The sequence below is a fragment of the Lissotriton vulgaris genome, chromosome 4_1 (genome assembly GCF_964263255.1).
Source record: "Lissotriton vulgaris chromosome 4_1, aLisVul1.2, whole genome shotgun sequence".
NCBI classification, from domain to species: Eukaryota; Metazoa; Chordata; class Amphibia; order Caudata; family Salamandridae; genus Lissotriton; species Lissotriton vulgaris.
The window spans coordinates 1,185,869,876-1,185,896,628 of record NC_141691.1 but is presented as its reverse complement, the minus strand read 5'-3'; the positions used below and the strand labels follow the sequence as shown (position 1 = coordinate 1,185,896,628).

Sequence of the window (26,753 nt, the reverse complement as noted above, 5' to 3'; positions counted from 1 at the left end):
GGTTGCTTACCCACAGCAAGAGTACATTATTTATTAAAATTTTAACTGCAAGTTCATAGAAAATTACATGTCTGTTAAAACTTAGACATTATTAAACATCTACCTGGAATACAACCTCTGTTGTAAAAATATGGTTTTTCCATGAAACTCAGAAATACACATAGATGTCAGTATTAAGATTAAGCTAAAATCATGAAAACTTTGACGGTAAGTTACCATGAAGGTGTTACCTTACCTAATATATAAATCACAAACTGTAACCAAAGTGCAAATAGAAAATCTCTCTACTAAAACCTCTGCTGTTATGATTTAAAGAACCTTGTTACATATAACTTTTTTTCCGTTCAGAATGATGACCCAGTATATTGTAGGTCATTGTCAACAAGGAGGTAACTTCAATTTGACACATCACCACCGGGAACAGGTAAAAATAGTACCTAATGAGAGGTGACATGTATACCGAGCTTCTCAAGACAGTGAACACTGATGCTTCAGCATTGTAATGAGACTGCAGACAGTGGCTGGAAAAATTGAGCAATCCATATCTGGGAGATTCCTTTATAAATCTTAGCAAACATTTATCTATTCAAATTACAGGATTCTTTATGACATATTAAATGAGCGATCAGCAGTAGGAATAATGCAACTTTGTATAAGTTATTAGACTTCAGATTGACTCTGAAATCCATTCCACAATGAGTTCTCTTAGGAGTATTTCAATTACCTGTACTGCCTAATTTAGACAACCAAAGATCATGGCAGGTTGGAAGCATTCTAATAAGTGTGAGGCAAAACACAGGAACGAAGAGGATATGGCGGCATTACTTAAGCATGTACATCATGTGTAAAAGGCAGGGGGAAAATTTGATGGAGAAAGACGCCAGAGTGCCAGTGCAAGGGAGAGAGACCCAAATGGGCAATGTAGCTGGGGGTGCAACTTATTGGAGGAAAGCGATCAGATTTGGCGGCAATGGTGTACCGTAGGACCACAAGAAAGTGATCATACAATGTCTCTGTTAAGTGGTACCCAAGACCTCAACAGAGACTGGCTTAACAATGTACGGTCTGACATGTAACTGGCTAAGACTAGAAATACTTGCCTATGTTAGGTTAGCATAATAAAAAAAAATCAAAATGCTATCAATGTAACTTTTTCTCCAAAAGTTTGTTTCGGGGTTTTCGATTACATGTATTTAATTGGAAATTGATAAAGCTAAAAAATGAAAGGCATGAATAAGTGTTTAACCAGGGTTGGTAAAGTACAGGAAAACCACAATTATAGGGGTGGGTTTAGGAGAATGGATTAATTAACACAAAAACCTATTTTCCCATAGAGAGTCTTTTTTAAATTGTATTATATGTACATATCCATGAAATGACTCTTGTTCCATATAAATGCATGTGTAACTATTTACATGATTATATATCAAAATATCGTATACAAAAATATTGTCTCGCATTCATATTGTATCCTAATATGATTCACAAATATAACCTCAAATGAATGTAGATTTTCTATCACTAACCAAAATTGGCTGATATTTTTGCAAATTATATATAGGACACTGTATTTATGTGGTAAGATATTCTGATCATGATATTGAAGTAACATATGATCCGAGAATTGCACTTAAGTCCAAAGATTTGAAATCCTTCCGGGCAATTGTTAGCTCTGGGGGTAGGGGGGGCAGAAGGGCAATTGAACCAAATATAGCTGCAGCATCCTGGGAAGCTCATTTTGGAGCTCTGTATGCCTACTCGGGTGATGTTGGTTTCCTAAGCCCACTCTCAGGCCTCCCCCATGAGCATCGATTGTAGGGGTCTGGGAGATCACCTCCTCTGAGGTGGAAGCCGCCATTGTTAAATTAGTACCTAAAATGGCGCCGGGCTTGGATAAGCTCCCGGGGGACTTGTTTCGGTCTGAACCAAAAATATGGGCTCCATACTTATGTGCTCTTTTTAATGCCATATTAATGGGCATGGACCCGCCGGACACCTGGCGGGGCACAGAAATAGTCCCTATTTACAAAAAAGCCCGTCCTCTCAAACCGTCTAACTACAGGCCTATTAGCCTGATGTCACCCACAAATTGATGGGACGGGTTATTCTAGATAGAGTCCAGAGCTGGATGAAGGAAAATGAGATCTTGACCCCTTTCCAGGCTGGTTTCAGGAGTTGTACATCGACTGTGGACCAGATATTTAGACTTCAGGTCTTGTATTGGAAAACGGTGAGTGTGGAGGGTGGCAGCCTCTACCTCATCTTCGTTGACCTGAGGTCTACGTTCGATCTGGTCCCTAGTGATAAATTGTGGCGTGTAGTGCTTGAACTTGGTCTACCACCCTACCTCCTGGACGTGCTGATAAGGCTCCATACTGATACATATGCGTAAGTCAGGTGTGGAAAGAATGGAGAACTGTCAGCCCGCTTCCCGGTGAACCAGGGGGTGCGCCAGGGGTGCGTAATGGCCCCCACCTTGTTTTGTTTGTACATCAACGGGCTTATTGATCACCTTCTTGGAGTAAAGGACACTGATGCCCGAGGTTAGTTTCAGGTCGGGTGCCCGCTCTGATGTTCGTGGACAACACTTTGTTGTTGTCCAAGACATCAACGGGTATCCAACGAACCTTGGATGGTTTTGCTGACTTCTGTGCATTGAGGGGCCTGGAGATAAATCTAGATAAAACTAAATTTATGATTTTTAATCCTCCCAGGCAGACACGTCCGAATCCCCTTCTGGGTGGAATCCCATTGGAGCGAGTCAAGACCTTTGAGTATTTGGGCATTACTCTGGGAGAACACCTGGCATGGGATATTCAGTTAGCAAAGGCTGCACTAAAGCTAACCAAAGTGGTGGGGGGGTCCAGAAATTGCACAGAACGTCAGAGTTTAAGCCTGCTGCTCCCGTCATTGAAATATATAAACTGCAGGCCAGATCGGCCTCCTTGTACGGGGCAGTACTATGGGGACATCAAAAATCCACCAACCTCATAAAAGTTCAACACCAATTTATGAGGAATTTACTGGGTCTGCCAGTGAGTACCCCGCTAGTACCCCTCCGTATGGATTTAGGGCTACTCCCCATTGAGGAGGTAATGGCTTTATGCCCCTTAACGTATTGGAGAAGATTATGGTCAGTGTCTGAACTTGTTTGTTATAAAAACGAATTTTGGGAGATTTGGGATGCACTGAAAAACAAGAAAATCCAGTGGTTAACCCATATTAAGGCAACTAGTACTAGGATTGGTCTACCTGAGCTCTGGGAAACTCTGGATGCAGCTTGCCTAGCGTTAACTAGGGCTGAGTTGGTTCGCCATTTTAGGTCCCATAATCTATCGTCCCTCCATGCGAGTCCTACAGTGGGAAGATTGACTATTGAGTTTCTTCAAATTAAAGAAGATTACAAAAAGGAAGAATTTCAAAATCTGATTCATCCATCATCAGCAAGGAAACTCTATATGCAATTTCGGATGGGTAGTCTTTCGCTTAGGGTGTTTACATGCAAATGGGACAGCAACAAGAACACCGAGTGCCCAGCTTGCAAATATAACTTTGAAAATAAAATTCATGTACTTTTTTTTGCCCTGCCTATCAGGCTGTACGCAAACGTTGGTTGATACCAATTTGCAGGAATTTAGGCTTCTGCCAGTGTGCTCAAGCTTTTAGAGTCCTAAAATATTAACACATCCCCCCATTATATTTGCTGTCTCGCGTTTTCTAAATGGAATATGGCACAGACGTAGGAAAATCATTCATGAAGCCATTGGACAGTAGGAATTATTTCTGTTTTATATTATAATGAACTTTCTCGATAACCAACCCAATGTTTAATCTGCTTTTATGCTGATGGACGAAGCCACAGTTTTAATTTTCCAAATATATGTATTTTTATGAATGAGCTTGAATCTGTCTGGTTCCTGTTATTTTTTTTATTGTTGCTATGTATGTATTTTATCTTGTACTTTTATGGTCCCTTGTGACCGAAATAAAGTTATCGAACAGTAACATATTATTTAAATATGTGAAATCCAAAGTGCTATTCAAACATATAATTCTAGCATAATCAACATACATAATGAATTACATATAACGAAACAAAACATTTGTATGCTTCTGAAGTGGCATCTGTAAATGGAAGTTTCACGCTGCTAGTCATAGAATCAAGATCTTTATATTATGTCAACCATTGCAGTTTTTACAGTGGAAAATCCTCCAAAAAGTAGGTTTTCAACATTTTTTAGGGCAAGCTAGTGGTTTTATTGAAATCTGGTATCGCAAATGTGATAAACGAATGCAATTTTAAACTTACATCTATATCAAGTATGAATTTATGATGTTTTATATGTGGGAAAGTTCCCCAAAGTCTTTGCCTGAATCACAAAGTTGTTGCTTTAACTAGGTTTGACTTACTCTTGAAGGGGCATATGATCAAGGACTAGATATATTTTTATCACCGCGTTTGTGTCCGTTTTTGGACTTAATGCGACGATAAAAATATCGCTTTATTTACAAGAGCATGCAAACGCGTGTTCAATGGGATTAGCGCTGGCTTCAACATTGCATCGCCTTGCATCGCTAATGAGATGCACGAGAGGGGTGTCCCGTGAAACAACATGGGATTTTACCGCAAACCCAGCTTCTCTCTATTTACAAGTGTATTGCTAACATGCATAGTAATATTAAAATCGGCGCTAACAGGGTTTTCCCCGGTTTTTAACGCCTGCTATTTTTCTTACTAAGTCATATCTATAATGGGAGGTGGAGTCCACGTCTCCCTATCTATAAGGTTTTCCCTAACACGGTTTTCTATTGCTGGAATTCCGGTGATTTTGTCTCTTCCCGCTGCTTTTGCCTGGATTTATATTGCCTCGGCAATGCGCGTTGCTGATAGTGTGCTCCCCGGGCGATTGAATCGGCGATAGGGGGCGTTAATTTTCTGCACGCTAAACACGGCCAGCAATAATTATCGCTGGCAGTTGATAATAGGCCCCGAAGTACTTCTATTTTACTCCTGAAATTAAGGAGCAATCAATAAACAGTCCTGGCTCATTCATGCTTAGCCTTGGAATTCAGCAGTGTGCTAGAGTACTTCTGGATTCATATTTGAAAAGTCATTGTGAATCGAGTCCAAAATCGTCATTTCAGTATTCATCTTTGGAAGATGCTGCAAAGATTATATAAATGTGTTAAGCAATATTGCAATTTAATGGAAGGTAACACAGTGATTTGTGTAAATGATAAACTCATGTAATCACAGTGGGCATGATTCACAAAGATTTACCCTTTGCTTTCTCTGTAGTACTGGCCTGGAGGTCTACAAGATGAAATCAACCTAATGAGCTGAGATGCATACTTGCACTAACTGAAAGTATCAAAAGTGAATCCCCAGCATTTAATTAAGGAATGCTAGTTTCTTCCCCGAGAGAGTAGTATTACCACATTTCAAACACTGTACCAGTCTCCTGTCTAAGCTTGATACATTTTGGTCTCAACAGAACTGGTAGTAGATTGATGGCATAAAGAAGATGTGCTACTAAAGTAACACAGCCTTAGAATCTTATAGAAGTTAATTAGCTGAAGCAGTTGTGCTTGTTTGTATTTATTTATCCACAGCTATTTGTTTTTCTTTAACCCCTTCGCTGCGGGGCTAATTTCCCCGCGGTGCGGGGGGGAGGGGGCCGCGCACGGCGCCACTGTGCTGATGACGAGCCCAGGCTCGTCATGCAGCACGGTGCTCGTGTGCTCATGACGAGCCTGGGCTCGTCATGAACCCGCCCGCGCAATGGAACGCTCAGCACAGCGGGGGAATTAGCCCCGTGTGTGAGCGTTCCACGGCTCATGACGAGTCCAGGCTCGTCATGAGCACACAAGCACCGTGCTGCATGACGAGCCTGGGCTCGTCATCAGCACTGAAGGCGTTAAACACCTACCCAATTAATCTCTTGGTTGTGGTGGCAGGTTGCACTGTAAAACTACATTAACACAGTTACACTACTGAGATAGTTTTGGTCCACATGTTTAACCCAACACGAAATACATTTTTGAAAAGTTGGGCTACAAACTAAATTACCATGGGCCAAATTCACAAAACATTTTGAATGAGTTAATATGAGAAAGTCATGAGTTCTCCTGGATTACTCAGGAATTTCAGTAAACCTGAAGTAGACTCGTGAATTTCAGTAAACCAGGATTAGTCCTGATTTATGCATGGATTATTCCTTGATTCCAAGAGTACTATAAGAGTGAACCACATCAAACTCTTTATGTATTGGCCCCCACACTGCTTTTCCTGATAGGTACTGAGCTTTTGACTTTTTGCCCCTATTATATATGTGCATAGAGTTACTGTTAAGTATCTCTTTATTCACCCAGAATGTGTACCTCGGTTCCATGGCCAGTATTACACTCTGTTTGTCGTTACACATCAAAAAACGAAGTAGGTGGTGTACAATGACTGATCTATTTCATCAGTCAACTAAATGTAATTGAAACGCCTTAACATGTCAATGTTCTCAAACAGTTGATTTACTGTGTGTAAGGGGATCATGTAGACTCCAGCGGGCAATCTGCAAGGACCATCATCATTGCAGAATGGTTCCTTCCACACACACCCTTGGCAAACAGCCTATCCTATTTTCTGATGTCTGCAGCAGTTATGGTCTAATTCTGAGGAAAGTGCTCCTGATGACATGGCGGGTGAACTTTCAACAGTAATACGGAATGCAGAGTGCCTTGCATGTTTTTTGGCTCACCCATAAAGTACTATTTGTTTTTTCTAAACTCACAAAGTGGTCATTAATTTGTGAAAACTGACTTTTCTCCAGCACTTGGGAACATTGCTTGCTTACCTTTCCAGAACTAGCATTCCTCGCATGGCAGACCTAGCAGGGAAAAATATGCATTGTGAGGGCCATTCTAATTTGGGGAAACCTCCCAATAAGAAGCGGTTAACAAATGTGTGGAAGATGGATCACTGACTTTGACTGACTGCTGGACCAGCTGTCAAAAAATCCACTTGTAGTCAATCACTGGTTCCTCTATCCATAGGGCAGGGGAACCACAAGCTTTGTGGTGCATGAGAACCACTGATGGATGATCTCATCCTGCTAAGATATTGATGACTGCCAATGTTTTTTTCATTATGCGCTTGCACATCTCTGATGCACAGTATTCACATAAAAGATTATCAAGTGACCCCCTATATCATGTTGGAACATATTCAGAAACAATCAATCAATCAATCAATCAATCAATCAATCAATGAAACATATTTGTAGAGCGTGCTACTCACCCGCTAGGGTCTCAAGGAGCTGGGAGGGGGGGGGAGCCGCTACTGCTCGAACAGCCATGTCTTGAGTTGTTTCCTGAAGGAGAGATGGTCCTGGGTCAGCTGTAGGTGGGTGGGGAGGGAGTTCCATGTCTTGGCCGCCAGGTAGGAGAAGGATCTTCCTCCGGCGGTGGGTCTGCGAAATCGTGGGACACTGGCGAGGGCAAGGCTGGCGGATCGGAGCTGGCGGGTGGGAGTGTAGAATGTGAGGCGGCTGTTGAGGTATTCAGGGCCCCTGTCGTGGAGAGCCTTGTGTGTGTGTGTGAGGAGTCTAAACGTGATCCTCTTGCTGATGGGGAGCCAGTGCAGGGCTCTCAGATGGGCAGAGATGTGGCTAATGGGGGATGTCCAGGATGAGACGTGCAGAAGCGTTCTGTATGCTCTGGAATCTTTTCTGTAGTTTGGCTGTGCTTCCGGCGTAGAGGCTGTTCCCGTAGTTCAGAAGGCTAGTGATGAGGGCTTGGGTGACCGTCTTCCTAATTTCTGTGGGGATCCACCGGAAGATCATTCGGAGCATGCGCAGGGTGTTGAAGCAAGATGACTAGACGGCGTTGACTTGTTTGGTCATCGTGAGGGAGGAGTCCAGGATGAAGCCCAGGTTGCGTCTTGTCTGAGTTCAGTTTCAGGCGGCTGAGCTTCATCCATTCTGCGACGTCTTTCATTCCTTCCTGGATGCTGGCTCTAGCGGTGGCGGGTCGTTGGTGAGGGAGAGGATCAGCTGGGCGTCGTCAGCGTAGGAGATGATGTTTAGGTTGTGTTGGCGTGCGATGGCTGCGAGGGGACTCATGTAGACGTTGAAGAGGGTGGGGCTGAGCGAGGAGCCTCCTTGAGGTACGCCGATGATGATCTTGGTGGCAGCTGAGCGGAAGGGGGGGAGGCAGACTCCCTGAGTTCTGTCGGAGAGGAAAGAGGTGATCCATTCCAGGGCCTTCCCTTGGATCCCGGGGTGGTGGAGGCGGGGTGTTCGGGTGCGGTGGCAGACCGTGTCAAATGCGGCTGATAGGTCGAGGATGATGAGGGCGGCAGTTTCTCCGTTGTTGAGCAGCGCCCTGATGTTGTCGGTAGCTGCGATGAGGGTGGTCTCGGTGCTGTGGTTTGCTCGGAAACCGGACTGCGAGGGGTCGAGGGATCCATTTATCTCGAGGTAGGCGGAGAGTTGTTTGTTGATGGTCTTCTCGATAACTTTGGCAGGGAAGGGGAGGAGCGAGATGGGGCGGAAGTTCTTGAGGTCCATGGGGTCCGCAGTGGGTTTCTTCAGGAGGGCGCTGAGCTCCGCATGTTTCCAGCTCTCCGGGAAGGTGGTGGATGCGAAGGAGCTGTTAATGGTGTTCCGGAGTTGGGGTGCGATGATGGAGTCGGCTTTGTTAAAGATGTGGTGTGGACAGGGGTCGGTTGGGGAGCCGGAGTGGATGGTGTTCATCATGCGGGCCAGTGGTGTCTTCGGTGTTGACCGAGGTCCAGGTGCAGAGGGTGGTGGTGGGGGGTGCTGGTTTGGTGGTTGGGTGCGTGGTTTGGACGCCAAAGCTGTTGTGTATGTCGGCGATCTTGCGGTGGAAGAACGTGGCAAGTGAGTCGCAGAGGTCTATCGAGGGTGTGATGTCATTGTTGCAGGCGCTGGGGGTTGGAGAGCTTTTTAACGGTGCTGAAGAGGTCCTTGCTGTTGGGGGTGTTGTTGTCCAGTCGTTCTCTGAATGCTGTCCTTTTGGTGGTGCGGATCAGCTGGTGGTGGTGGAAACAAGACTTAAATATTGTAGAAGGGTTGAACATGCAGAATACAAGCTGTACTGCTTAGACCTATAATGCTTAATGAAGTATTGAGTCGATTCTGATTCTTAGTTGCACTTTGTGGCACCAATGATCCATTCTGTCAGAGGAACCTTGGCCTGATAGGTCAGCCGGTCCCTAGGTCACGCTCACCCCTATGGATGGAGGAGCACATTTCTCTGAATGAGCCTTAAATGTTTATTGGGGAATGGCAATCACTTAATATCTATATCTCATTAAGGAATGTAATGGAATCTGATACAACAGTCCTCATTCTAGTCATGAATGTTTGTGTTTTGGGCATAGCCAATGCACACTAGAGGCATATTTGCTGCAATTGGAAATTTGCTTGGACAAACAGAATGGAAAGTCAGAGTAATTACATGTAATCACATGCCTTTAGTAGTCTTGGTAGTTCATAAATATACACCATCCACATTCTTGGCGCCACACCCTTTAATGCGTATTTTGGGCCTGGCCTGCACTTATTCACAAAGCACAAGCTTCATCAATAGGTATCTTTTGCATAAACATACTTACTAAATTGAGGACTGAGCATTTTCTAAACTTGGTACTCATTTTGCACATAGAGATAGAATACAGTTACCTGGATTGGATCCTCTATTCTTCCTCCTTAATCTGTACTTGCTTTGCTGAAAACCTTCAATGTGATATACTTTGTGCTGCTTCCAACACCCATGGTTAGAATGAGGGAGGTTGCACACATGGTGCCACTATGAGCTCGCTTGCATGCATTATCTTCTTAATATCCATGAATCATGGAAAGCAGTCATGCAAAATGAACAAAACAATGATAGTTTGTTCTTTTTAGGGACATTTAGAGGAACAAAACAGCATGAGTGGTAGGAGAATATTCCCTTAACTTTTAGTCTACTGGGATTTGAGGCAGGATCAAATGTTGAACATGTTCTTTGAAAGTTTCATTTAGAGCCTGTTCGCTGTAGTTTCTAATTAGACAATCCCAGATGGGAGGTTTTGAGCATCTGTAATTCCAGCTGCGTTGGTAACACTATGCAAAATATGCTCCTTAATGCCTCATATCCCCAAACGTGTGAGGTTAAAAATATAGTTACAATGTATTCAAAAGCCATGTAATGAACACACTAAATTATGTATCTGACTTTTAGCAACATTATATCATTGCTATGGGGTAGCTCGCAGACAAACCGTCAGTTTATGTTTGAGATTACTTCACTAAAGAAATTATATATACTGTTTTAAATGAGATGACGTATGGCAGAAATTACAAAGATATGTAGTATTACAAACATATACCAGGTGTATGGTTTACACTAAATGCATGCACTAAAGACAGTTGAGAAAGACGTGTGCTGTCTAAAGAATGTGCCCTTTTTTACAATGCTGAATATATTGTTAAATGCTCAAACATAGTAGGTGCACAAATTATTAAAATGCACCTACTGAACGAACAAGACAAGTGGTGAATTGCAAAGAATGCAAAAGATAGGCACTGTGTTCAAACACTGAAAGGAATAGAACAAAATGTTTTGTATGTCACAATAGCAACCACAAAAATATTGTTACCTAAATATTGTGAACAGTAATATTGATTACACTCCGTGTAAATACAGCACCATCATATTGACACCACAATTTCGGACAGAAGATACCATCAGAACAACAATATCGAACACTAAATTAAAGGAAAAAAATATTATTTCCAAAAATGCAATGGATTAGGTAAATAACAAGAACATAAATATCATCAACTATGACATTGAAAAAACATGTGTAAAAAAATCACAGAATAAACTTATGGCACAAAACTATTAACATTTCGGCACAAAACTATTAACATTTCAATATAGAACTTAAAAAGCCAGTATAAAAGCCTAAAATAAATTAAATATAAAATTAATTACACACGAAAAATAAAATTCAAAAAAGATTACCTTACCAATCAGATTCAATCCTACGATGGTTAATAAGAAAAATAAATAACAATTAAGGGACATACATTTAATATGCCCAAACAAATATGGCTGCCAAATCTGTCTGAGAAGAGAGTTGAAACATACTCAACATGAAAGAGGCAACTTTAAATGAAACTGAAGTGCATATTTTTAATGTATCCAAATTATATTTAATATCATACCTCTAAACAAACTTTTTAACTTAAATTAAAACTATGTGTCCAAAATAAATGTACCCTATTACATTTCCATTCCAGATAAATTACCTGAAAATCTCCATAATTAAAAGTACCGCAAAAGAAAACAAATATGTGGAACAATTTTATGAGAAACTTAAAAGATTATTCTCTCAAAAAGAATGAAAGGTTAAATATATTTCATACTTATAAAATCTATACCTAAACATATCCCATTATATCATATTTATACATTATTTTCAGGTTTTGAAATGCTAATTCTAGAAACCTGTACAACCTCACTGAAGTATGTATGTATTTGAGCTTATATAGCGCACAGCTACCCACAAAGGGTTTCCCGGCGCTTGCTTAGGGAACCCGTCCTGGTATTCCCCTGTGAGATAACCCTGGCAGGGTATCCACAAGGTGAAAGCCAGGCATCCCGCCGCGAGGGGCCGTTGTGGAGATTAAGCAAGCTATTGCCCAGAGTCGCAGAGTGTGAACCCGTGAGTCGAGAAGGCACCGGAGCGAGAATTATCAAGTCCGTGGAATTTTTGAGCCCAAGACCCGCCGAGGCGGGGAATTGAACCCTGGTCCAGGGCCGATCTCAGCTTCCGGGTCTGCCGCCTCTAACCCCTGAGCCACACTTCTCCAAGTGCCAGAATCACCCTACATGGAATGCAAATATTCAAAAAAACGCATTTGACATACACTTATGGGCATATTTACTAGAAAATGACTCAGCACGGTGCTACAAGCCATGGAGCTGCATCATTAGGAAAATGCAGGAGTGGGTAATATTTACAGCAATATGATGCATCCCTGTGTTTTCCTCTGCACTGGCACAAAATTGGCTGCCTAGTGCCAATTCATCATGGTGTACAGGTGCCTGCATTGCAGGGATGATTGTTTATGTGCAGTAAGGGACACCTTCCGGCACAAAAACAATCATTGATGACATTTTCCTGCTTCTTTCTATATATGCTGCAGAATGCAGCACATGTAGAAAGAGCAAAAACGTTGAGAAATAAAGATATTTCTTCTTCTTGCACCACTCTAATGCCTCCTTTAGAGAGGCATTAGAATCTAATGAATTGGGAAAACCCATAGCAACACCCATGGCATGCCACTTTCATGCAGAGTAATGCGTGAAAGCAGGGCATATTTATAAGGTCATGAAAAGCCATGCAGGGTGGCTTTGCATGGCCTTGTAAATATAGCTCAGCATTGTGTGCCACCTGAGCATCAAAAAGAGTGACGCTCCAGTGGCGCATGAGTCTTGTAAATCGGCCCCTTGGTACTCATCAAGTGTTTTTATGGGCAAGCTTCTAATGTAAATGAAGCCATTAAATACAGAACTGACCACAATCATCCTGCTTCAGCTTTTGAAAACGAAATCAAATGCATTGCACATTACTTAAAAGAGTGGATTACACTTCTACATCTTCCACAGGTACTATCATCAAACACCTTACCCCCAAATACTTGCATATCTAGCTGCTCAAGGACCATCTGTGAAAAATTTGAAAAGAAACATCAAAAGGAAAAGATTAACAGAATGGGCCACAACAGCACAACATGCTTTAAAGAAATTGACACACTCCCCAACTTAAAACACACTAGGAAATTCTTCATACTGTACACCAACAATAATAATGACAAAACGTTTGAAAATGCCAGTATTGTCAAAAACATACAACACTAAATATAAAAAGTTATTGTGCCATTTGTAGACACTTTTTGCAACCAGTCATTTTGTACATCTGGTCTGAAGGTCCCTCAGTCCATTTCCTATTAAGTAAAAAGCAAGCTTCGCCAACAATTAATTAATTAGCTCATAAATAAAAAAAGTTATTTTCAACAGAATATCAACAGTGGCCATATTCAAAACCTTTTCAGAAACACAAATACACAGCTGCTCGTTTGATGTTAAATAGTTTATTTTGCACAAGATGCAACCATCCACACTAGTTTTGGCATACTGACTACCTGCACATTCCATTTCACTTAAACATATAATAGCCTTTGCTTTTGTTCCACTCACTGAAATAGTAAAGCACTATAATCTCCCAATAGATTCACTGTGTTACAAGGCTAAGAGTGGGCACCTGCATGCATCCATGACCCACGGATAACAGGAAGGTGCAGAAATCATTTGGGAGCAAATATGTATTCTAATAAAGCTCACACAAACATTGTAGAAAGTGAATAAAGGAAGGCTGGAAATTCTAACTCCAGACCGACAAACATCATGAAAAGTGCAAAAGTTTAGCATGGGATCAAATAAATGCTTCTAACTCCATCCCCACAAACATTGAGAAACTAGATAAACTGAGAGGCATCAACTATACTATTCTTACTCCAATTGCATGAACATTGTGTCAAATGCAGAGAGTGGATGGAGGTTTTGGTATGTACTATTCAATTTCAGTCTGAGAAACTTTAGGGAAAGTGCATACATTGGAAGTGGGGTCAAATAGACTATTCTAGCTTCAATCTCACAAGCATTAAGGCAAGTGCATAAATTATGTAGGTGGGATATTCTATTCTAACTCCAGGCTCACAAAGAAAGGGGGATAGTGCACACATTGGGAGGAGTGGAGTCAAATATACTACTCTAATATCAACTAGACAAATATTGTGCAAACGTGCATACCGTACAATTCTAACTTGAAATGAATGAAATTAAATGAAATTTGATTTGTAGAGCGCATGGCTGCCCGAAAGCGTCCCAGCGCTTGCTTAGGGAACCCGTCCTGGTATTCCCCTGCGAGATAACCCATTACTGGGCATCCCCAAGGTGAAAGCCAGGCATCCCGCTGCGAGGGGCCGTTGTGGAGATTAAGCAAGCTATTGCCCAGAGTTACAGAGTGGGACTCCATGGTTGGAATAGGCACAGAGGCGAGAATTGTCAGGTCCAAGGAAATTTGAGCCCAAGACCCGCCGAGGCAGGGAATTGAATCCTGGTCCGGGCCAGACCTCTGCATCAGGGTCTGCCGCTCCAACCACTTGAGCCACACTTCTCCAACTTCAGACCCTTTAAACATTGCATACATTGTAGTGTAGGGTACTATCAAGTATACTTATCTGACCCTAGTCTCACAAATTTTGGGGAAAGCACATACATTCAATATTTTCTATTATAACTCTAGTGCCCCAAACAGGGGGAAAAGTCACATTTAATCACTCACTTATGCAGTCAGTCATGCACCTGCGACGAGGAGCGTTTGTCCAGTGGTGCATTTTTAGTTAGGGGGATTAAGTCCCCTTGAATCCTGAGGGTCACTGGGGTCCAACTAGCCCACCAGTTCCCTCCAGTAAGTGCCAAAGAGCTGCATTACCAAAAGGCGTAAAAAGGGACGTGGCCTCGGACAACCTCTCTGCAACGCAAAGCTTTGTGGCATACTGGAGGTATCTGCTGAGCTAGTTGACCCCCAGGGACCCTCAGTATTCAAGGGAAAATAATTCCCCAACCTAAAATGCACTACGGGGTGCATTTGCAGAGTGATGCACTGAGGGGGCGGGGCCTCCGACACGATGGCGTTTTATTTTTTTTTCTTTTCTTTTTAAGAAGGGGGGTTGTGTGGCCCCCTTCTTTTCCTTTCTTTTGGGCCCTGGGGACCCCACCCTCCATGGCCTAACCCCTATTTTCTTATATTTAAAAAAAATACAGAAAGGGGCCACGTGGCCACCCTCCCGAGGCCATTTTCGGCCCCGGGGACCCCATCCCCCGGGGCATGGCCAGTATTTAAAAAAAAATGTATTTGGAGGGGGGCCAAGTGGGCGCCCTCCTCAAGTCATTTATGGCCCGGGGACCCCATCCCCCGGGGCTGGCCTTTCCTTTTAAATTTTTTTTAATATGTATTTTTTGTTTAGGGAAGGGGAGCCGCGTCGCCTCCCTCCTGGACCACTTCTAGCCCCAGGGAACCCATCTCTCGGGGCCTGGCCACTCTGTAGGGGACCGTGGGGGGAGCCCCAATGCCCCGACGGTCCTGCCGGCTCCACGCCTCCTGCAGGAGAAGTATTGCTTTTCCACACAGGGAGCTGCTAACATGCAGCTCCCCTAGTGGAAAAACATTCTTCTTTGGATTTTGGAAGCGAGAGCAGGAAACCCACTCTTGCTTCCAAAATCCAAACCACAGTTTGCTATGACAGAGTGGGAGCCACATGGCTCCCGCCCTGCCATAGAAAACAGCAGTGTCCCGGGGTGGGTACCCCGGGACACTGAAGGAGCCAGCCGTAGGGGGTGGCGGTCCTCAGGATCATTGAGGGCTCCTGGAGGGGGGGCTGTGTGGCCCCCCTCCCAATGTGTGCAAAGCCTCAGGAGGTGGTGGTCCCCAGGGCTCGGGGGTCCATAACGGACCCCCACATTTGCATACTAAGTGCCCCGGGGAGGTGGTGGTCCCCGGGGTGTGGGGGGGTGAAGCCCCCGACACAGGTTCTTTTATTTAAAAATCGACAGTCCCAGGGTGGTGGCTGTCTCCGGGGCTGCATGCCCCCCCCCTGCAAAACTAAAATAAAGCCCCAGGGATGTGGCGGTCCACGGGGCACTTGAGCCCCCCACACAGGTTTATTTTTTTTAAAGAAGAGCCCCGGGGAAGTGGTGCTCACCGCGGCGGCGGGGAGACTGTGTGCCCCAGCAAAGCATAAATAAAGCCCCGGTGAGGTGACAGACCCTGAGCTGCAGGGGCCCCAGCAGGCCCCCACTATTTCTTTGATGCCTGCCCCAGGGACCTGGCCCACCCGGGGGCTCAATATTAACAAAGCACGGGAGCCCACTCTACATGTTTTAAAAAATGTTATCGGCAGGAATCGCACACCCAGTGCTAAGTCTGCAGTTTTTTTAATATCCTTTTTTGGGCCCTGGGTGTCCTTGTGGGACCCCCTGAGCAGGCCTAGGGGGTCAGGGTGTTTCTACCCTGCCCCTTTACTTGTTTTTACATGTTTATTTCACTGTTATCATGTGACTCGGTTCTACAGAATCATAAGAGGGCTGCCAACACTTTCTGGTTTGGAGTGTTGGCAGCCAATCACAATGAAGCTCGTGCTCAGGAGGGTTTGCGAACCCACTACGGCCATAGATATTGAAACTTTTTCTTTTTCTAACTTCTCAGGAACTACTGAATGGATTTACACCATTTACCAAAAAGGTCTCTTTCTGACCCAAAGGCTACATTTTTGCCAAATTTGGTGTAATTCCGTTCAGCAGTTAGGGCTGTAGCTTTGTCTAAAGTTTCCCCTGGAAAATAACATGGGGAAAACGTGTTTTGGGACAGCCATTTTTTCTCGGCCCCCGCTTATAGAATCACCCCAAAACTTTCAAGACAGGAGCTGATCAGAGCACGCCACTATTTTCGAAAAGTTCGCTAACATTAGTCAACCAAAGCCAAAGTTATTTGGAAAACAAAAAATGCTTTTCTATGGAAACTAGCTCCTAACTATAACTACCTACTGGTGACCGCCAGTAGGTAATATATATATATATATATATATATATATATATATATATATATATATATATATATATTACCTACTGGCGGTCGCCAGTAGGTATATATAGTTAGGATTTTTTCTCTATGGGATTTTTGAAAATTCTATGTCTAATAACTTTGGCGTTTGTGGACGGAATTGGCTGGAATTTTCAGGAAAATGGAACATTTTGTTTCTGAGCAGCCCCTGACAATTTGGGGGGGTTTCATCAAGGGGGGGCCGAGAAAAAAGGGGGGTCCCAAAACGCGTTTTTCCCATGTTAATTTCCATAGGGCGGTTGGCCTCACTTTTAGCTCGAACGGCTGAATGGATTTGCACGAAACGTGGCAAAATTGTAGGGACTGTTAGCCCGATGTGCCTTTGCTAGGTCTCAATATATGTGCTCCAGTGGATTTTGAGTAATTTAGGTTCAAAAAAAGATATATATCTGGGCGGAGCCTAACCACACATCTGATCTGATTGGCTGTCAGCACTTCATCCAAGAAGTGTTGGCAGCCATCTTGGGACCAATATACATGATAGCACCTCATTAAAAAGCATTGTAGTTAATAGAGGGTTTTAGGACTTTAGTTACATTATAAATCATTTGTTGATGGTACCATACTCGTTTTAGGAATTGTGGTGGGTTCTAAGGTGATTTTACCATGTGAAAAAACCTTCTGCTGTGATATCATGAATATTGTTTGAAAGAAAACTAATATCTCATGATTTTCCCACAGTGGTTTGGAAGGGGATCTATAAGCTAAACTGAAAGCATATTTTCTGTAAATTCACATTATCTTTCTCAGTCATGTGAAAATGAAGTCTGACATTCTCAGTAAAACATGTACATCCAACAAGGACAGAGACTGTCAGTTGATTCCTTTGTGTTCTACTGCAGCCTCCTAGAGTGTTCTAAAGAACAACTAGAGCGCTAACAGTCCTACTTATTACAAAGGTATGGCACACCTGAAGCCATCTTGATTGGAATAAAGTGGTAACTCTTAAAACATTTAATTTAAAAATAAACAACATGAGGGGGTATATTTTGCCATAGAAAGTATGATTAGTGCTGTAGAATGAAAAATTAGGGCACATTTTGAGTGACTTCTCAAATCCTTTTCTATTTCATTAAAACATTCTGACATGCAGTCTCCCAAAATGGCCACCAGAGACAAAAGAGCCCAAATGTAGCCCAAATATCACCCAGATGTAGCCCAAGTATAGCCCAATGACAGAATGTCCCAGAGTGTTCTAAAGAACAACTAGAGCGCTAACAGTCCTACTTATTACAAAGGTATAGCACACCTGGAGCCATTGTGATGGGAATAAAGTGGTAACTCTTAAAACATTTAATTTAAAAAGGAACAAAATGAGGGGGTATATTATGCAATAGAAGGTGTTATTAGTGCTGCAGAAAGAAAAATTAGGGCACATTTTGAGTGACTTTTCAAATCCTCTTCTATTTCATTAAAAAATTCTGACATGCAGTCTCCCAAAATGGTCACCAGAGACAAAAGAGACCAAATGTAGCCCAAATATCACCCAGATGTAGCCCAAGTATAGCCCAATGACAGAATGTCCCAGAGTGTTCTAAAGAACAACTAGAGCGCTAACAGTCCTACTTATTACAAAGGTATGGCACACCTGAAGCCATCTTGATTGGAATAAAGTGGTAACTCTTAAAACATTTAATTTAAAAAGGAACAAAATGAGGGGGTATATTTTGACATATGAATTATGATTAGTGCTGCAGAAAGAAAAATTAGGGCACATTTTGAGTGACTTCTCAAACCCTCTTCAATTTCATTAAAAAAATTCTGACATGCAGACTGAAACATGCACTTTGAATACCAGCAGCAGACGTCCCTGGTGAGCAGTAGCTTTACTACAGTGATCTAATGTGCAACTAGAGTGCTAACATTCAGAATTTATGGCAAATGTGTGACACATCTGAATGCCTTCTTGATGGAACCAAAGTAAACAAGCAGTGAAAATGCAATAGATCTCGCCCTCGTTTAAGTTAAAGCCATTCGGTTTGTAATGAGGTGGCTTTTTAGCTTTGCTTTTATTAGTGTTTTTTCAACTTTCATGTAAATAAGTAACATGCATCTGTATGCATATAAGTATATGTATGCATGCATTTATGTTTGTATTTATATAGATATACAGATGATATATGTTTATATATGTATGTATATATATATATTCACTGAAAAAACCATAGGTTATAGACCATATATAGTTAGGAATTAGCATTTACAAAACCTTGAAAATTCACTGAAAAAACCATAGGTTATAGACCATATATAGTTAGGAATTAGCATTTACAAAACCTTGAAAATTCACTGAAAAAACCATAGGTTATAGACCATATATAGTTAGGAATTCGCATTTACAAAACCTTATTTTACTCACACAAAACCATTGAAATTCCATATATAGTTAGTTGCACTAACTATATATCGCGCACCCGCAATCCACTGCTGATGATGTCACATATTACATCATTCATGACATGGTCAGTGACATCACTGATGACATCACTGATGACACCTCAAATGACATCACTGATGACATCACTGATGACAACATCCAGTGACTGTATGTTTCTGTAAAGTTAAAATATGTCTTACATATTGAAGAATGAGTGGATGTATAAGTGTCTGGATGAAGGATTTAGTAGGTGCATGACTGACTGTATGAGTGAGTGATTAAATGTGTCTCACTGAGTGCATGGGTTAGTGACTAAACTGTCTTAATTTGTGCATCATTATGTATGTTGTTCTGTAAACTGTTGCATGTGTTGATAAGTAGCTATATGAGTAACTATATGGGTTATTGATTGGTTGCCCAAGTATTTGTATGGGAGACTGAGTGTGTGTGTGGGTGGCTGGGAGGTGTATGACTCTGTGCATAGATGTGTGAGCAGTTGATTCACTAGATGTATGGTTTCAAAAGTGCATGTGGAAACAGCTGTATGGGCGGTTGACTGTGTGCATGAGTGTATTGGTGAGTGAATGGATATCTCAGTGCTACATGTCAAAGTAAGTACATATGTAAAACACAGTACATGTGAGAGTTGACATATATAAATAACTGTGCATAAGAGCCAGTGAATGTGTGAGTGGCTGTATGGATCATTGTGAACTTGTATCAGGGATTGTATAAGAGAGTAAATATGTGTTAGTATATGTTTGAATAAGTAAAGTTTGTATAACTATATAGTTGAGGAAATGGAGGTGTGATTGATTCTTTGCATGACTGACTAGGTGTGTGAGTAACTCCATGGATGAGTGACAGTCTGTGAGTGTCTGTTTACACTGATTGTATCTAAGGTTATATTAGAGTCTGAAGAGGTTCATCGTATTATCACATGAATGATATCATCAGTGATGTGATCAGTAATGTCAAATGAGATGTCATCAGTGATGTCATCAGTGATGTCATTTGAGATGTCATCAGTGATGTCATTTGAGATGTCATCAGTGATGTCACTGACCATGTCATGAATGATGTAATATGTGACATCATCAGCAGTGGATTGCGGGTGCGCGATATATAGTTAGTGCAACTAACTATATATGGAATTTCAATGGTTTTGTGTGAGTAAAATAAGGTTTTGTAAATGCGAATTCCTAACTATATATGGTCTATAACCTATGGTTTTTTCAGTGAATATATATATATATATATATATATATATATATATATATATATATATATATATATATATATCAATTCATCAGGTTGCCTACAATGGAAGGCCCACACAGGTAGGTTTTGCCATTAATTTAATGAAGGATGCACTATGAGTACAGGAATGATGCCGCATAAATTAAAAGTTCAGCCTGTTCAACGCGTTTCATGCTAATGAGCACTTTGTCAGGAACAGCAGGCTTTAGGCAAGGAAACGGCAGTTCGTCAGCACCAGCTTTCATATCAAACACCCCGCCTCAGTGGGCGTGGCCACCCATGTGGCCTGATGGTAAATGTAGTGCCTTCATCTTTCTCGAGTGAGATGCCGTACCTCACCAGCTTGTAAAAATCCATCAATTGTCCCCAGTGGGTTGCGGTGCATCTCCCTGCCACTTCGTATGCACCTCGTTTCCTTCACTTCCAGCGCCTGCCTCAATTGCTGTTACTCCCAATTTATGTCTCAGCTGGGGACGCATTTAGGGCAGTGGGGCCTTTCCGCCGCTTATGCATAGCCGCTAAACATCAATTCATCAGGTTGCCCACAATGGAAGGCCCACACAGGTAGGTTTTGCCAATAATTTAATGAAGGATGCACTATGAGTACAGGAATGATGCCGCATAAATTAAAAGTTCAGCCTGTTCAACGCGTTTCATGCTAATGAGCACTTTGTCAGGAATAGCAGGCTTTAGGCAAGGAAACAACAGTTCGTCAGCACCAGCTTTCATATCAAACACCCCGCCTCAGTGGGCGTGGCCATCCATGTGGCCTGATGGTACATGTAGTGCCTGCATCTTTCTCGAGTGAGATGCGGTACCTCACCAGCTTGTAAAAATCCATCAATTGTCCCCAGTGGGTTGCGGTGCGTCTCCCTGCCTCTTCGTATGCACCTCGTTTCCTTCACTTCCAGCGCCTGTCCCAATTGCTGTTACTCCCAATGGCGTCTCAGCTGGGGACGCTTTTAGGGCAGCGGGGCCTTTCCGCAGCTTAGGCATAGCCGCTAAACATCAATTCATCAAGTTGCCCACAATGGAAGGCCCACACTGGTAGGTTTTGCCAATAATTTAATGAAGGAAGCACTACGAGTACAGGAATGATGCGGCATAAATTAAAAGTTCAGCCTGTTCAACGCGTTTCATGCTAATGAGCACTTCGTCAGGAACAGCAGGCTTTAGGCAAAGAAACGGCAGTTCGTCAGCACCAGCTTTCATATCAAACACCCCGCCTCAGTGGGCGTGGCCACCCATGTGGCCTGATGGTAAACGTAGTGCCTTCATCTTTCTCGAGTGAGAGGCCGTACCTCACCAGCTTGTAAAAATCCATCAATTGTCCTCAGTGGGTTGCGATGCATCTCCCTGCCACTTCGTATGCACCTCGTTTCCTTCACTTCCAGCGCCTGTCCCAATTGCGGTTACTCCCAATGGCGTCTCAGCTGGGGACGCTTTTGGGGCAGCGGGGCCTTTCCGCGGCTTAGGCATAGCCGCTAAACATCAATTCATCAAGTTGCCCACAATGGAAGGCCCACACTGGTAGGTTTTGCCAATAATTTAATGAAGGATGCACTACGAGTACAGGAATGATGCCGCATAAATTAAAAGTTTAGCCTGTTCAACGCGTTTCATGCTAATGAGCACTTCGTCAGGAACAGCAGGCTTTAGGTAAGGAAACGGCAGTTCGTCAGCACCGGCTTTCATATCAAACACCCCGCCTCAGTGGGCATGGCCACCCATGTGGCCTGATGGTAAATGTAGTGCCTTCATCTTTCTCGAGTGAGATGCCGTACCTCACCATCTTGTAAAAATCCATTAATTGTCCCCAGTGGGTTGCGGTGCATCTCCCTGCCACTTCGTATGCACCTCTTTTCCTTCACTTCCAGCGCCTGTCCCAATTGCTGTTACTCCAAATGGCGTCTCAGCTGGGGATGCTTTTAGGGCAGAGGGGCCTTTCCCCGGCTTAGGCGTAGCCGCTAATCATCAATTCATCAGGTTGCCCACAATGGAAGGCCCACACAGGTAGGTTTTGCCAATAATTTAATGAAGGATGCACTACGAGTACAGGAATGATGCTGCATAAATTAAAAGTTCAGTCTGTTCAAAGCGTTTCATGCTAATGAGCACTTCATCAGGAACAGCAGGCTTTAGGCAAGGAAACGGCAGTTCGTCAGCACCGGCTTTCATATCAAACACCCCGCCTCAGTGGCGTGGCCACCCATGTGGCCTGATGGTAAATGTAGTGCCTTCATCTTTCTCGAGTGAGATGCCGTACCTCACCAGCTTGTAAAAATCCATCAACTGTCCCCAGTGGGTTGCGGTGCATCTCCCTGCCACTTCGTATGCACCTCGTTTCCTTCACTTGCAGCGCCTGTCCCAATTGCTGTTACTCCCAATGGTGTCTCAGCTGGGGATGCTTTTAGGGCAGCGGGGCCTTTCCGCGGCTTAGGCATAGCCGCTAAACATCAATTCATCAGGTTGCCCACAATGGAAGGCCCACACAGGTAGGTTTTGCCAATAATTTAATGAAGGATGCACTACGAGTACTGGAATGATGCCACATAAATTAAAAGTTCAGCCTGTTCAACACGTTTCATGCTAATGAGCACTTCGTCAGGAACAGCAGGCTTTAGGCAAGGAAACGCAATTCGTCAGCACCGGCTTTCATATCAAACTTCCCGCCTCAGTGGGCGTGGCCACCCATGTGGCCTGATGGTAAATGTAGAGCCTTCATCTTTCTCGAGTGAGATGCCGTACCTCACCAGCTTGTAAAAATCCATCAATTGTCCCCAGTGGGTTGCGGTGCATCTCCCTGCCTCTTTGTATGCACCTCGTTTCCTTCACTGCCAGCGCCTGTCCCAATTGCTGTTACTCCCAATTAAGCATGGGCGGAAAATCCGTTACGCTCGCGGATTTTGCGGATTTTTGGTAAATTCGCAATCCGCGAGATTTGCAAATTTCCCACAAAATCCGCAAATTCGCACGCAGCGGATTTTTTTTTCTTGGTGATACAATTTTGCTGCGTGCGGTGTAAGTTCGCAATTGCGAACTGGTACAAAACCCTCGCGAACTGGCAGAAATCCTTGCGAACTGGCAGAAATGCTTGTGAACACAAAAAAAGCATTCAGCAGGTTCAAAAGTTCAAACTCATCATTAGTAACCATTCCCTGTAGTGCTTCCTGACAAGGGCCCCTCCAGAGTTCAGTTGCTAGTTGCAACAATTATATGACCCTGCTCTGACCCTCACAGCAGGCTCATAGAATAGCTACAAGTAGGCCACAAAGGTCCTGGAAAAAAAAATTGCACTGCAACAGAAATCAAATTACAGATAAGGAAGCAGGTGCCAGACTGGAATTTTAAAACAGTGACACATTAATAAATCAACCCCAAATTAATTCATGTCAGTTGAAGCAGGCAGGTGTGCTTGCTTTTCCCCCCCATAATCTACAGTGATGATGAACCAGAGGGTGGCATTGATGCACCAGAGGATGGCATGGGTGAAACAGAGGGTGGCAGGGGTGAAACAGAGGGTTCTGGGAACCTGTGGTGATGAACCAGACGTAGAAACAACATAATCGTGACCGTTGCGAGCCGACATGTAAGTTTACAATTGCGAACTGGTACAAAACCCTCGCGAACTGGCAGAAATCCTTGCGAACTGGCAGAAATCCTTGCGAACACAAAAAAAGCATTCAGCAGGTTCAAAAGTTCAAACTTATCATTAGTAACCATTCCCTGTAGTGCTTCCTGACAAGGGCCCCTCCAGAGTTCAGTTGCTAGTTGCAACAATTATATGACCCTGCTCTGACCCTCACAGCAGGCTCATAGAATAGCTACAAGTAGGCCACAAAGGTCCTGGAAAAAAAATGCACTGCAACAGAAAGCAAATTACAGATAAGGAAGCAGTTGCCAGACTGGAATTTTAAAACAGTGACACATTAATAAATCAACCCCAAATTAATTCATGTCAGTTGAAGCAGGAAGGTGTGCTTGCTTTTCCCCCCATAATCTACAGTGATGATGAACCAGATGGCGGCATTGATGCACCAGAGGATGGCATGGGTGAAACAGAGGGTGGCAGGGGTGAAACAGAGGGTTCTGGGAACCTGTGATGATGAACCAGACGTAGAAACAACATAATCGTGACCGTTGCGAGCCGACATGTAAGTTCGCAATTGCGAACTGGTACAAAACCCTCGCGAACTGGCAGAAATCCTTGCGAACTGGCAGAAATCCTTGCGAACACAAAAAAAAAATCAGCAAATTCGCGAGAATTCGCGGATTTTGCGAATTGCGAGTTCGCAAATTCGCAAAATTCGCGAACGCCAGATTCGCTAAATTCGCCCATGCTTACTCCCAATGGCGTCTCAGCTGGGGATGCTTTTAGGGCAGCGGGGCCTTTCCGCGGCTTAGGCATAGCCGCTAAACATCAATTCATCAGGTTGCCCACAATGGAAGGCCCACACAGGTAGGTTTTGCCAATAATTTAATGAAGGATGCACTACGAGTACAGGAATGATGCCGCATAAATTAAAAGTTCAGCCTGTTCAACGCGTTTCATGCTAATGAGCACTTCGTCAGGAACAGCAGGCTTTAGGCAAGGAAACGGCAGTTCGTCAGCACCAGCTTTCATATCAAACACCCCGCCTCAGTGGGCGTGGCAACCCATGTCGCCTGATGGTGAATGTAGTGCCTTCATCTTTCTCGAGTGAGATGCCGTACCTCACCAGCTTGTAAAAATCCATCAATTGTCCCCAGTGGGTTGCGGTGCATCTCCCTGCCACTTCGTATGTACCTCGTTTCCTTCACTTTCTTTTTATTCCGGGTCAGTCTCCTATGAATGACTGACAGTAAAATTTATGCAAGTTAGATCAGTTCTTGGATACAAGGGATCCAGAAGGATGCCGCCTCGTAATCCTTCCTATGTGTGCGTAGGGTGTCGCCAAACCGGTCCCATATATACGAACGAACGAGACTGACCCGGAATAAAAGGAACTGACAAATTACTGCCTAAGACGATACACATAACTCTGCACGGTCTACAAGGAAATAGCAAATCACTAAGCCAAAGACCCCGGCTGGTTGACATCTACCCAATTCTGGGCAAAGAATAACGCGTCCGCTTAGACTTCCAAATTTACTACAAGCACTTCAAATCTGAAGGCTCGTCACAAATATATTTGCCCTGAGGAAGCTCCCAGTGAGGGAGAGAAATGATGTATATTGATAAATGTGGAATCTTTTGAAAAACAACAAATTTTGGAATAAATAAGACACTTTTTTGCATACAAATACTACTTCTCTTGGACTCTTTTCTTATTATGTGCACCCCCAAGCAAACTTTCAAATATCCAAGTGATCTGAAGCTCTGTTGTGTCACTCCACAGCTGACGCAGGGGTTGCATGCACAAAACTCTCCTACTTATTTGTTGAACTGGGATTAAGGTGCGGCATCTGAAGGCCCGCTGCTGCTCTGTTGTTCTTTGTGGATACATATATATATATATATATACATATATATATATATATATATATATATATATATATATATATATATATTCACTGAAAAAACCATAGGTTATAGACCATATATAGTTAGGAATTAGCATTTACAAAACCTTGAAAATTCACTGAAAAAACCATAGGTTATAGACCATATATAGTTAGGAATTAGCATTTACAAAACCTTATTTTACTCGCACAAAACCATAGAAATTCGCATATATAGTTAGTTGCAATAACTATATATCGCGCACCCGCAATCCACTGCTTATGATGTCACATATTACATCATTCATGACATGGTCAGTGACATCACTGATGACATCACTGATGACATCACTGATGACATCTCAAATGACATCTCAAATGACATCACTGATGACATCACTGAAGACATCTCAAATGACATCACTGATGACATCTCATTTGACATTACTTATCACATCACTGATGACATCATTCATGTGATAATACAATGAACCTCTTCCGACTCTAATATAACCTTAGATACAATCAGTGTAAACAGACACTCACAGACTGTCACTCATCCATGGAGTTACTCACACACCTAGTCAGTCATGCAAAGAATCAATCACACCTCCATTTCCTCAACTATACAGTTATACCCACCTTACATATTCAAACATATACTAACACATATTTACTCTCTTATACAATCCCTGATACAAGTTCACAATGATCCATACAGCCACTCACACATTCACTGGCTCTTATGCACAGTTATTTATATATGTCAACTCTCACATGTACTGTGTTTTACATATGTACTTACTTTGACATGAAGCACTGAGATATCCATTCACTCACCAATACACTCATGCACACAGTCAACCGCCCATACAGCTGTTTCCA

At 43.0% G+C, this 26,753-nt stretch overlaps 1 protein-coding gene across 1 annotated transcript in view; it reads left to right on the top strand.

Moving 5' to 3' along the window:
* Window positions 1-26,753, top strand: part of CDH12 (cadherin 12) — a 1,369,316-nt gene that overhangs the window by 566,162 nt on the left and 776,401 nt on the right. The window lies entirely within an intron of this gene.